Source organism: Oncorhynchus clarkii, chromosome 32 (genome assembly GCF_045791955.1).
Source record: "Oncorhynchus clarkii lewisi isolate Uvic-CL-2024 chromosome 32, UVic_Ocla_1.0, whole genome shotgun sequence".
Lineage (NCBI taxonomy): Eukaryota > Metazoa > Chordata > Actinopteri > Salmoniformes > Salmonidae > Oncorhynchus > Oncorhynchus clarkii.
In genome coordinates, this window is record NC_092178.1 from 2,181,759 (window position 1) to 2,195,374 (window position 13,616).

A 13,616-nucleotide genomic window follows, 5' to 3' on the forward strand; every position below is an offset into this window, starting at 1 on the left:
GGGCTCTGGTCTAAAGTAGTGCACTACATATAGGGAATAGGGTGCCATAGGGCTCTGGTCTAAAGTAGTGCACTATATATAGCGAATAGGGTGCCATAGGGCTCTGGTCTAAAGTAGTGCACTATATAGGGAATAGGGTGCCATAGGGCTATGGTCTAAAGTAGTGCACTATATAGGGAATAGGGTGCCATAGGGCTCTGGTCTAAAGTAGTGCACTAAGGAATTTACTTTGTAGAAAGATGTTTTTGAATGGATTTACACTCATTATTGTTATAATGGAAAGTGTGTCTGTCCTCTGACTTGTAGCTGTTCAATGTGCCTTTAATGCAGTCCCTGACAAATGGCACCCTATTCCCTATGTACCCTATAGTGTTATAATGGAACGTATGTCTGTCCTCTGACTTGTAGCTGTTCAATGTGCCTTTAATGCAGTCCCTGACAAATGGCACCCTATTCCCTATGTACCCTATAGTGTTATAATGGAACGTATGTCTGTCCTCTGACTTGTAGCTGTTCAATGTGCCTTTAATGCAGTCCCTGACAAATGGCACCCTATTCCCTATGTACCCTATAGTGTTATAATGGAATGTATGTCTGTCCTCTGACTTGTAGCTGTTCAATGTGCCTTTAATGCAGTCCCTGACAAATGGCACCCTATTCCCTATGTACCCTATAGTGTTATAATGGAACGTATGTCTGTCCTCTGACTTGTAGCTGTTCAATGTGCCTTTAATGCAGTCCCTGACAAATGGCACCCTATTCCCTATGTACCCTATAGTGTTATAATGGAACGTATGTCTGTCCTCTGACTTGTAGCTGTTCAATGTGCCTTTAATGCAGTCCCTGACAAATGGCACCCTATTCCCTATGTACCCTATAGTGTTATAATGGAACGTATGTCTGTCCTCTGACTTGTAGCTGTTCAATGTGCCTTTAATGCAGTCCCTGACAAATGGCACCCTATTCCCTATGTACCCTATAGTGTTATAATGGAACGTATGTCTGTCCTCTGACTTGTAGCTGTTCAATGTGCCTTTAATGCAGTCCCTGACAAATGGCACCCTATTCCCTATGTACCCTATAGTGTTATAATGGAACGTATGTCTGTCCTCTGACTTGTAGCTGTTCAATGTGCCTTTAATGCAGTCCCTGACAAATGGCACCCTATTCCCTATGTACCCTATAGTGTTATAATGGAACGTATGTCTGTCCTCTGACTTGTAGCTGTTCAATGTGCCTTTAATGCAGTCCCTGACAAATGGCACCCTATTCCCTATGTACCCTATAGTGTTATAATGGAACGTATGTCTGTCCTCTGACTTGTAGCTGTTCAATGTGCCTTTAATGCAGTCCCTGACAAATGGCACCCTATTCCCTATGTACCCTATAGTGTTATAATGGAACGTATGTCTGTCCTCTGACTTGTAGCTGTTCAATGTGCCTTTAATGCAGTCCCTGACAAATGGCACCCTATTCCCTATGTACCCTATAGTGTTATAATGGAACGTATGTCTGTCCTCTGACTTGTAGCTGTTCAATGTGCCTTTAATGCAGTCCCTGACAAATGGCACCCTATTCCCTATGTACCCTATAGTGTTATAATGGAACGTATGTCTGTCCTCTGACTTGTAGCTGTTCAATGTGCCTTTAATGCAGTCCCTGACAAATGGCACCCTATTCCCTATGTACCCTATAGTGTTATAATGGAACGTATGTCTGTCCTCTGACTTGTAGCTGTTCAATGTGCCTTTAATGCAGTCCCTGACAAATGGCACCCTATTCCCTATGTACCCTATAGTGTTATAATGGAACGTATGTCTGTCCTCTGACTTGTAGCTGTTCAATGTGCCTTTAATGCAGTCCCTGACAAATGGCACCCTATTCCCTATGTACCCTATAGTGTTATAATGGAACGTATGTCTGTCCTCTGACTTGTAGCTGTTCAATGTGCCTTTAATGCAGTCCCTGACAAATGGCACCCTATTCCCTATGTACCCTATAGTGTTATAATGGAACGTATGTCTGTCCTCTGACTTGTAGCTGTTCAATGTGCCTTTAATGCAGTCCCTGACAAATGGCACCCTATTCCCTATGTACCCTATAGTGTTATAATGGAACGTATGTCTGTCCTCTGACTTGTAGCTGTTCAATGTGCCTTTAATGCAGTCCCTGACAAATGGCACCCTATTCCCTATGTACCCTATAGTGTTATAATGGAACGTATGTCTGTCCTCTGACTTGTAGCTGTTCAATGTGCCTTTAATGCAGTCCCTGACAAATGGCACCCTATTCCCTATGTACCCTATAGTGTTATAATGGAACGTATGTCTGTCCTCTGACTTGTAGCTGTTCAATGTGCCTTTAATGCAGTCCCTGACAAATGGCACCCTATTCCCTATGTACCCTATAGTGTTATAATGGAACGTATGTCTGTCCTCTGACTTGTAGCTGTTCAATGTGCCTTTAATGCAGTCCCTGACAAATGGCACCCTATTCCCTATGTACCCTATAGTGTTATAATGGAACGTATGTCTGTCCTCTGACTTGTAGCTGTTCAATGTGCCTTTAATGCAGTCCCTGACAAATGGCACCCTATTCCCTATGTACCCTATAGTGTTATAATGGAACGTATGTCTGTCCTCTGACTTGTAGCTGTTCAATGTGCCTTTAATGCAGTCCCTGACAAATGGCACCCTATTCCCTATGTACCCTATAGTGTTATAATGGAACGTATGTCTGTCCTCTGACTTGTAGCTGTTCAATGTGCCTTTAATGCAGTCCCTGACAAATGGCACCCTATTCCCTATGTACCCTATAGTGTTATAATGGAACGTATGTCTGTCCTCTGACTTGTAGCTGTTCAATGTGCCTTTAATGCAGTCCCTGACAAATGGCACCCTATTCCCTATGTACCCTATAGTGTTATAATGGAACGTATGTCTGTCCTCTGACTTGTAGCTGTTCAATGTGCCTTTAATGCAGTCCCTGACAAATGGCACCCTATTCCCTATGTACCCTATAGTGTTATAATGGAACGTATGTCTGTCCTCTGACTTGTAGCTGTTCAATGCGTCTTTACCACCGTAGCTTCATAAAAAATAGTTGATGTAATAAACGGTTGTGTGATTTCTATCTGACATATGATTCAGAACAAAAGAGGGGGTCATACATCCATTGCATTTTTTTTAGACTGTTAGGGGCATTGAATTACAGGAGTCTAAAATGCACATTTTTTTAAATTAATTATATTCTGCTGATTTCAACTGACCGACGTGCCTTAATTAAATCAGCTTGATTAGCCCTTTCCCTCTCATCCCCACAACCACATCATCATTACAGACAACACTTGACACAAAATATACCTCTCCGGAGTTCTGCTTCCCTATTGCCATGAAAGGGGATAATTCGACCCAAAATACAACATGACATATTGGTTTCTTTACCCTATAAGTAGTCTGGACAAGGTAACATTTTGAGAAAGTGGCCAGGTAAACATGAATATGAATGAGTATTGGAAGTTTAACCTTGTACTTAGGCAGCTTATAGGGTAAGGAAACAACTATGTCATTATGTAAATGTGCTGTTATAATCTCCACCCGGCACAGCCAGAAGAGGACTGGCCACCCCTCATAGCCTGGTTCCTCTCTAGGTTTCTTCCTAGGTTTTGGCCTTTCTAGGGAGTTTTTCCTAGCCACCGTGCTTCTACACCTGCATTGCTTGCTGTTTGGGGTTTTAGGCTGGGTTTCTGTACAGCACTTTGAGACATCAGCTGATGTACGAAGGCCGTTACAAATACATTTGATTTGATTTGATTTAAATTGGGTGATAGGGTAAGGAAACAAATATGTCATTATGTAAATTGGGTGAACTATCCCTTTTTAATGTACAGCCCTGTTCTCTTAGCAGTTCCACAAAAACTGAAAACAGCCTCAGCTTGAAGTGAATAACAACAATAAAACAACAGGAGAAAAGAACAGAAACAAAGAGTCATAAAGAAACAACAGTTTGACATGGTTGAGTTCATGGTTGAGTTCATGGGTGAGTTCATGGGTGAGTTCATGGTTGAGTTCATGGTTGAGTTCATGGTTGAGTTCATGGGTGAAAGGGTTATTGGTCCTGAAGTGTTTTCTGAGTTTTGATCACAGTTCGGGGAGGTTTAATTATCTCCCTGGGGAGGGGGGGGGGGGGGGGGGGTGGCGCCGGAGGGAAGGGCTGCCGTCCTATCGGCTCTCATCTAATTACGCTATTTTGTTTGTCTTTTCGCGTTGTTCGTAACTTGTTTAGTACGTAATGCTGCTGCTACCATCTCTTATGGCCCGAAAAAGAGCTTCTGGACATCAGAACGGCGATTACTCACCTCAAGTTTGAAATTTTATTTATTTTCATTTCACCTTTATTTAACCAGGTAGGCTAGTTGAGAACAAGTTCTCATTTGCAACTGCGACCTGGCCAAGATAAAGCAAAGCCGTATGACACAGACAACAACACAGAGTTACACATAGAGTAAACATTTAAAAAGCCAATAACACAATAAGCAAGTCAATGACACAGTAGAAAAAAGAAAGTCTATATACATTGTGTGCAAATGGCATGAGATAAGGCAATAAATAGGCCATGGGAGAAAACAATTACAATTTAGCAGATTAACACTGGAGAGATAGATGAGCAGATGATGATGTGCAAGTACAAATACTGGTGTGCAAAAGAGCAGAAAAGTAAATAAATAAAAACAGTATGGGGATGAGGTAGGTAGATTGGGTGGGCTATTTACAGATGGACTGTGTACAGCTGCAGCGATCGGTTAGCTGCTCAGATAGCAGATGTTTAAAGTTGGTGAGGGAAATAAAAGTCTCCAACTCCAGCGATTTTTGCAATAAGTTCTGGTCACTGGCCGCAGAGAACTGGAAGGAAAGGCGGCCAAATTAGGTGTTGGCTTTAGGGATGATCAGTGAGTACACCTGCTGAGTTGGACGAGGAGTTCTTCTTCAATGAGTCGAACACAAGGGATATACTGCGGACACCTGACCAGGCTCAGATCCCCGAGAATCTCTGGAAATGGAAACGTAGGTTTCGTGGAAAGAGATCGGGATGCCTTTTGAAGATCAGGCAACGAGTGGCTAATCTGCCCTTGCCTTCCGTTCCGCTAGCTAATGTTCAATCGCAGGAAAATAAATGGTACGAACTGAAACCACATATATCCTACAAAGGGGGACATTAAAAAGAATGACACAAATATGAATTTTCACAAAGTCTGCTGCCTCAGTTTGTATGATGGTAATTTGCATATACTCCACAATGTTATGAAGAGTGATCAGATGATTTGCAATTAATTGCAAAGTCCCTCTTTGCCATGCAAATTAACGGACTCCCCCAAAAACATTTCCACTGCATTTCAGCCCTGCCCTGCCCAGCCCTGCCACAAAAGGAGCAGCTGACAACATGTCTGTGATTCTCTTGTTAATTACAGGTGTGAGTGTTGACGAGGACAAGGATGGAGATCACTCTGTCATGCTGATTGAGTTTGAATAACAGGTTGGAATCTTCTAAAGGAGGGTGGTGCTTGGAATCATTGTTCTTCCTCTCTTCCTCTAACTGTGGTTACCTGCAAGGAATCACGTGCCGGCATCATTGCTTTGCACAAAAAGGGCTTCACAGGCAAGGATGTTGCTGTCAGTAAGATTGCACCTAAATCAACCATTTATCGGATCATCAAGAACTTCAAGGAGAGCGGTTCAATTGTTGTGAAGAAGGCTTCAGGGCACCCAAGAAGGTCCAGCAAGCGCCAGGACCGTCTCTTAATGTTGATTCAGCTGCGGGATCTGGGCACCACCAGTACAGAGCTTGCTCAGGAAAGGCAGCAGGCAGGTGTGAATGCATCTGCAAGTACAGTGAGGCGAAGACTTCTGGAGGATGGCCTGGTGTCAAGAAGGACAGCAAAGAAGCCACTTGTCTCCAGGAAAAACATCAGGGACAGACTGATATTCTGCAAAGGGTACAGGGATTGGACTGTTGAGGACTGGGGTGAAGTCATTTTCTCTGATGAATCCCCTTTCCGATTGTTTCGGGCATCCGGAAAAAAGCTTGTCCGGAGAAGACTAGGTGAGCGCTCCCATCAGTCCTGTGTCATGCCAACAGTAAAGCATCCTGAGACCATTCATGTGTGGGTTTGCTTCTCAGCCAAGGGAGTGGGCTCACTCACAATTTTGCCCTTGAACACAGCCATGTATAAAGAATGGTACCAACACATCCTCCGAGAGCAACTTCTCCCAACCATCCCGGAACAGTTTGGTGACGAGCAATGCTTTTTCCAGCATGATGGAGCACCTTGCCATACGGCAAAAGTGATAACTAAGTGGCTCGGGAACAAAACATCAATATTTTTGGTCCATGGCCAGGAAACTCCCCAGACCTTAATCCCATTGAGAACTTGTGGTCAATCCTCAAGAGGCAGGTGGACAAACAAAAAAACACAAATTCTGACCAACTCCAAGCAACAGGATGTGGCCCAGAATTTCATTGACAGCATGCCAGGGCAGATTGTAGAGGTCTTGAAAAAGAAGGGTCAACACTGCAAATATTGACTCTTTGCATCAACTTCATGTAATTGTCAATAAAAGCCTTTGACACTTATGAAATGCTTGTAATTATACTTCAGTATTCCATAGTAACATCTGACAAAAATATCTAGACACTGAAGCAGCAAACTTTATATTTGTGTCATTCTCAAAGCTTTTGGCCACAACTGTAGAGTGTTTTCATCTGCATTTTTCGTAGCTGTCTACATACCACCACAGACTGATGCTGGCACTAAAACCGTACTAAACAATCAGGAAAATGCTCATCTAGAGGCGGCGCTCCTAGTGGCCAGGAACTTTAATGCAGAGAAACTTAAATCCATTTTACCTCATTTCTATCACCATGTTAAATGTGCAACCAGAGGGAAAGAAATTACAGACCACCTTTACTCCACACACAGAGACGCATACAAAGCTCGTCCCTCAACCCTCCATTTGGCTAATCTGACCATCAATCTATTCTCCTGATTCCTGCTTACAAGCTAAAATTAAAGCAGGAAGCACCAGTGACTCGATCTATAAAAAAAGTGGTCAGATGAAGAAGATGCTAAACTACAGGAGTTGTATTTGTATTTATTATGGATCCCAATTAGCTGCTAAATAAAGCCAAAGCTTTAAGGCAGTTTATACAATTTAAAATATTACAATGCATTCACAGATTTCACAACACACTGTGTTGTCTTTCCCTACTCCACCACTACCACATATCTATAGTACTAAATGTGTGTGTGTGTGTGTGTGTGTGTGTGTGTGTGTGTGTGTGCGTGCGTGCGTGCGTGCATGCGTGCATGTGTCTGTGTTTGTTGCTTCACAGTCCACGCTAAGGTGTTTTTTTATCTGTTTTTTAATCTAATTTTACTGCTGCATCAGTTACTTGATGTGGAATAGAGTTCCATGTAGTCATGGCTCTATGTCGTACTGTGGAATAGAGTTCCATGTAGTCATGGCTCTATGTCGTACTGTGGAATAGAGTTCCATGTAGTCATGGCTCTATGTAGTACAGTGGAATAGAGTTCCATGTAGTCATGGCTCTATGTCGTACTGTGGAATAGAGTTCCATGTAGTCATGGCTCTATGTAGTACAGTGGAATAGAGTTCCATGTAGTCATGGCTCTATGTATTACTGTGGAATAGAGTTCCATGTAGTCATGGCTCTATGTATTACTGTGGAATAGAGTTCCATGTAGTCATGGCTCTATGTATTACTGTGGAATAGAGTTCCATGTAGTCATGGCTCTATGTAGTACAGTGGAATAGAGTTCCATGTAGTCATGGCTCTATGTATTACTGTGGAATAGAGTTCCATGTAGTCATGGCTCTATGTATTACTGTGGAATAGAGTTCCATGTAGTCATGGCTCTATGTAGTACTGTGGAATAGAGTTCCATGTAGTCATGGCTCTATGTAGTACTGTGGAATAGAGTTCCATGTAGTCATGGCTCTATGTAGTACTGTGGAATAGAGTTCCATGTAGTCATGGCTCTATGTCGTACTGTGGAATAGAGTTCTATGTAGTCATGGCTCTATGTAGCACTGTGGAATAGAGTTCCATGTAGTCATGGCTCTATGTAGTACTGTGGAATAGAGTTCTATGTAGTCATGGCTCTATGTAGCACTGTGGAATAGAGTTCCATGTAGTCATGGCTCTATGTCGTACTGTGGAATAGAGTTCCATGTAGTCATGGCTCTATGTCGTACTGTGGAATAGAGTTCCATGTAGTCATGGCTCTATGTCGTACTGTGGAATAGAGTTCTATGTAGTCATGGCTCTATGTAGCACTGTGGAATAGAGTTCCATGTAGTCATGGCTCTATGTCGTACTGTGGAATAGAGTTCCATGTAGTCATGGCTCTATGTAGTACTGTGGAATAGAGTTCCATGTAGTCATGGCTCTATGTAGTACTGTGGAATAGAGTTCCATGTAGTCATGGCTCTATGTAGTACTGTGGAATAGAGTTCCATGTAGTCATGGCTAAATGTAGTACTGTGTGCCTCCCATAGTCTGTTCTGGACTTGGGGACTGTGAAGAGTCCTCTGGTGGCATGTCTTGTGGGGTATGCATGGGTGTCCAAGCTGTGCGCCAGTAGTTCAGACGGACACCTCGGACAACAGTAGTCAAGGTACAACAAAACTAGGGCCTGTAGGACCTGCCTTGTTGATAGTGTTGTTAAGAAGGTAGAAACTAGGGCCTGTAGGACCTGCCTTGTTGATAGTGCTGTTAAGAAAGCAGAGCATTGCTTTATTATAGACAGACTACTCATCTTAGCTACTACTGCATCAATATGTTTTGACCGTGACAGTTTACAATCTAGTGTTACTCCAGGCAGTTTAGTCATCTCAACTTGCTCAATTTCGACATTGTTTGTTACAAGATTTAGTTGAGATTTAATAACTTCTTGATCCTACTTGAGACGCAGACGTCTCAAGTAGGCACCTGGAAATGCAAATGCGCTACGCTAAATGCTAAATGTACTCGTTTAAACTCAAACCTTGATCAAAATTCACAAGCAGGGTATTGAATTAAAGCTACACTCGTTGTGAACCTAGCCAACAAGTCAGATTTTTAAAATGCTTTTCGGCGAAAGCATGAGAAGCTATTATCTGATTGCATGCACCACCTGAAAATGCATGAATGCGACGTAAACAAAGACTCTGCTTATCCTACGCAGCACAAAACGCAGAAATAAAATATAAAACATTCATTACCTTTGACGAGCTTCTTTCTTGGCACTCCTATATGCCCCATAAACATCACTATTGGGTCTTTTTTTCGTTTAAATCGGTCCATATATACCCAAAATAGCTTTGTATGGAAGCTGTGTCATTCAGAAAAAAACATTGTTTTTAAACGCTGCGTAATTTCTTTAAATTAAAAAAGTCGACGATAAACTTTCACAAAACACTTCGAAATCCTTTTGTAATCCAACTTTAGGTATTAGTAAACGTTTATAATCTATCAAAATTATTACAGGGCGATGTATATTCAATAGCTCCTCGTTTGCAAATCAATGGCTGCCCATGTCTACATTAACAACATCCGGGTGAAGACTGGAAGAAACGGATGCCAGATAGATGGATTTTCCAACAATTAATTCAATTGAAAATGACAACAATGGCGACATCGTGTGGAATTTGTATGAATTGCATGCAGGTCGATATTAAATTCTGTCCTCTTTTAACAATTCATGGAAGTGACTTATGGAAATTATTTTTAGCTTTCAGAGAGCAGTTTTTCTTGCGTTTTTCAATGAAACACACAATCTGTTATAGTCACAGCCGTGATTTAACCAGTTTTAGAAACTTCCGAGTGTTTTCTATCCACACATACTAATCATATGCATATACTATATTCCTGGCATGAGTAGCAGGACGCTGAAAAGTTGCGTGATTTTTAACAGAATTTTCGAAAAAGGAGGGGGTAGAAGTAAGAGGTTTTAAGATTTAGTGAGTGCTGTGTTCCAAATACAATGCTTTTAGTATTATCAATATTTAGAGCTAACTTATTCCTTGCCACCCACTCTGGACTAACTGCAGCTCTTTGTTAACTAACTGCAGCTCTTTGTTGACTAACTGCAGCTCTTTGTTGACTAACTGCAGCTCTTTGTTAACTAACTGCAGCTCTTTGTGGACTAACTGCAGCTCTTTGTGGACTAACTGCAGCTCTTTGTTGACTAACTTCAGCTCTTTGTGGACTAACTGCAGCTCTTTGTGGACTAACTGCAGCTCTTTGTGGACTAACTGCAGCTCTTTGTGGACTAACTGCAGCTCTTTGTGGACTAACTGCAGCTCTTTGTGGACTAACTGCAGCTCTTTGTTGACTAACTGCAGCTCTTTGTGGACTAACTGCAGCTCTTTGTTAACTAACTGCAGCTCTTTGTGGACTAACTGCAGCTCTTTGTTGACTAACTGCAGCTCTTTGTGGACTAACTGCAGCTCTTTGTGGACTAACTGCAGCTCTTTTTTGAGTCGCTGTATTAGCTGACATGTATAGTGTTGAGTCATATGCATATATAGACACACTGGCTTTACTCAAAGTCAGTGGCATGTTGTTAGTAAAAATTGAAAAACACAAGGGGCTTAAACAGCTACCCTGGGGAATTCCTGATTCTAACTGGATTATATTTGAAAGGTGGGTCGTTAGTGAGCCAACATCCAGTGAAATTGTAGAGCGGAAAATTAAAAATACAAAAATCATATTATTAAACATTCATGAAAATACAAGGGTCATACATTTTTATTTTACCTTTATTTAACCAGGCAATTCAGTTAAGAACAAATTCTTATTTTCAATGACAGCCTAGGAACAGTGGGTTAACTGCCTGTTCAGGGGCAGAACGACATATTTGTACCTTGTCAGCTTGTCAACATCACTTAAAAGCTTAACTTCTTGTTAATCCAGCCGCTTTGTCAGATTTCAAAAAGGCTTTAGGGCGACAGCATACCATGCAATTATCTGACAGCGCCCCACATACAAAATCATTAAAAACATTTTCCAAACCAGCAGAGGCATCACAAAAGTCAAAAAAGTTTAGGTGAGGCAGATGAACCTACCACTGTATCATCAAAGGTATTATCTAAGTGAGTTTCAGAGATAGTCAGAATATGCATGTCATCTGTTACTAGCAAGTTAATGACTTCATGGATCTTGTTTCGCAGGCTGCATATGTTAATATGCACTATTTTTAGCACTTTTCTGGGTTGCTTGAATGTTTTTAATTCTTTATTGGGAAGCTTATCAGAGGTAGACTTACTCATGTTATGTCACGTTCTGACCTTTATTTCCATTGTTTTGTCTTTATTTAGTATGGTCAGGGCGTGAGTTTGGCTGGGCAGTCTATGTGTGATTTTCTATGCTGGGGTTTTGAGTTCAGCCTGGTATGGTTCTCAATCAGAGGCAGGTGTCGTTAGTTGTCTCTGATTGAGAATCATACTTAGGTAGCCTGGGTTTCACTTTTGAGTTGTGGGTGTTTGTTTCCGTGTGTGTGTTTGTTGCCACACGGTTCTGTTTCGGTTTAGTTCGTTTCACGTTTATTGTTTTGTAGTGTTCAGTTTATGTCTTTAAATAAATGTTATGGACACTTACCACGCTGCGCATTGGTCCTCCGATCTCAGAAGAGGAGGACGAAGGCCGTTACATGTTATTTTCGCTGATAGTGCAGGTTGAGCTGCATAAAGTGGTCTTCCTACTAGGGCACACCGCCTCAGTGCTAACAGTGTAACTCTGGTTAAAAGGGTCTCATGATTACTGCTTACAATAGCTGGAAGATTAACAGATGTATTCGGTGGAATTAAATTACTTACATTGTGTTTGCCAATGCCCCTAAGATCATGTACATTTAATGCAGCATTATGACGACTCATTGTCACAATGGTAGGGAGCTGAACTTGGATCATTTACCAGTCATTGTTTCAACGCAACCTTGAAATGCGTGGACAGAGTCCAGGAGCCAAGATGATTTGGATGGTCATTCCTATAGAGTATCTTCTGTTTTCCAGAAGTTACCTATAAAAGTGACTCCAGCTGCAGTAGTCTTTCAGCCAGATGTGTAATGCCAGCAGTCTGCTGAATCTTTCACACCCGCAGCCCAACGATGGTACTGGACCTGAAATTATTGGCAGTTTTTTTTTGTATTTTAATGCTGAAATCAGTTCTTAAAAATCAATTTTCAAATGTTCTGAGCTAGTCCTCCTGATGTAGTTTTACCCCACATGGACTACGACAGTGTCAGCTCCCGGGCATATGTGGTAGAACAGTCAGAAGCAGCTTTGTTATGTCCTGTACTCGTGCTCCTATGTAGAACAGTCTGAAGCAGCCTTGTTATGTCCTGTACTCGTGCTCCTGTGTAGAACAGTCTGAATCAGCCTTGTTATGTCCTGTACTCGTGCTCCTGTGGTAGAACAGTCTGAAGCAGCCTTGTTATGTCCTGTACTCGTGCTCCTGTGGTAGAACAGTCTGAATCAGCCTTGTTATGTCCTGTACTCGTGCTCCTGTGGTAGAACAGTCTGAATCAGCCTTGTTATGTCCTGTACTCGTGCTCCTGTGGTAGAACAGTCTGAATCAGCCTTGTTATGTCCTGTACTCGTGTTCCTGTGGTAGATCAGTCTGAAGCAGCCTTGTTATGTCCTGTACTCGTGCTCCTGTGGTAGAACAGCAGGAAGCAGCCTTGTTATGTCCTGTACTCGTGCTCCTGTGGTAGAACAGTCTGAATCAGCCTTGTTATGTCCTGTACTCGTGCTCCTGTGGTAGAACAGTCTGCCTTGGGGACCGAGATGTTTCTCACCACAGAGCTGCCTATGATGACAGCTGGTGATGTTGAATGGGCCGGTCACTCAGGCAGCCTCACGGTCTGGTGAGGCTGCCTGAGGATCTGAACCTGAGGAAGAAGCCACCAGAGAGGGAGACAGAGCCGAGGATGAAGACGCAGGTACCTCCGGATCCAATCTTGATTGGAAAGTCACCACGGACGAAGGCGCCGGAACCTCTGGATCCAGGGAGGCAGAGCTGTTTCTGGTCTGTGTCAGTTCTGGGCTCAACATCTCCATGGAGACCACGTTGCCAGAGGATGCCTTCTTCGACTTCCACGGTTGGTGACTTACCTCCATGGCTGGTTGGTTGGGTCAAGATCAGCTCCATTTTCTAGAGAAGGGGGAGACCCCTTCGGGAATGGAACCCCGCCTAGCACCGGCCAGATGCTTTGTTGTTTTGCTAGCACAGACTGGAATACGTTCCGAGATTCTTTCGATGGCATTGAAGACTACACCACATCAGTCACTGGCTTTATCAATAAGTAAATCGAGGACGTTGTCACGAATCCCGCTGAAGATGGTGCCTCTTCCTGTTCGGGTGGCGCTTGGCGGCCTACTAGCTGCCATCGATTCCCTCTTTTGTTTCTGTTAGTTTGGTCTGGTTGGTTACACCTGTTTTGAGTTTAGTTTTGTTTGTGGGCTATTTAAGGGCACTAGGCCCGCCGGCTTTTGTGCGGGCTTGTTTTCTGTTCATGGTGTTGGATTATTTGTGGATTCTATTTTTCCGGACAGTTT